Here is a 529-nt window from a genome sequence, read left to right on the forward strand (position 1 = left end):
ATATATAAACTAGCTTGTAAAGCACCAACGAATTTGATGTTCAAGAAGAGACACAGTCAAGTTGCTACAGAGTCTAGACAACGTATGAAACGTGGAAGACAAATAGATTACAAAAGATAAGAATCCTCGGAAATAAAAGAAAGGTGCAGAGAATGATAATCAAAATCCAAATCCGAGGTTACTAAGGAAACCATCCCAGACATGGAGATAAGGCCGGCCGGCTCTAAGGTACATGTACCAAACAATGTAGCTTGGGACGCCAAGCTGCAAAGTATTAAAGTTCCTGATAATAATGAATCTCAATCGATTATATCATGTCTGGAACATAATGGAACCAATAAGGAATGTCGACATAAGATGATTTATTTGCATACAAGGTAGCACTTGAATTTATGAATATAAGCGAGGATCATGAACCCACGTCAAGAGTGCACACTCGTAGAACAGATTGGATTTAATGGAAACGTGAGATTAAATAGGAAAAAAGCGTATTTGGCCATATGATTAAGATGCCATATGATGTTAAAAC

This window comes from Brassica oleracea, chromosome C9 (genome assembly GCF_000695525.1).
Source record: "Brassica oleracea var. oleracea cultivar TO1000 chromosome C9, BOL, whole genome shotgun sequence".
NCBI classification, from domain to species: Eukaryota; Viridiplantae; Streptophyta; class Magnoliopsida; order Brassicales; family Brassicaceae; genus Brassica; species Brassica oleracea.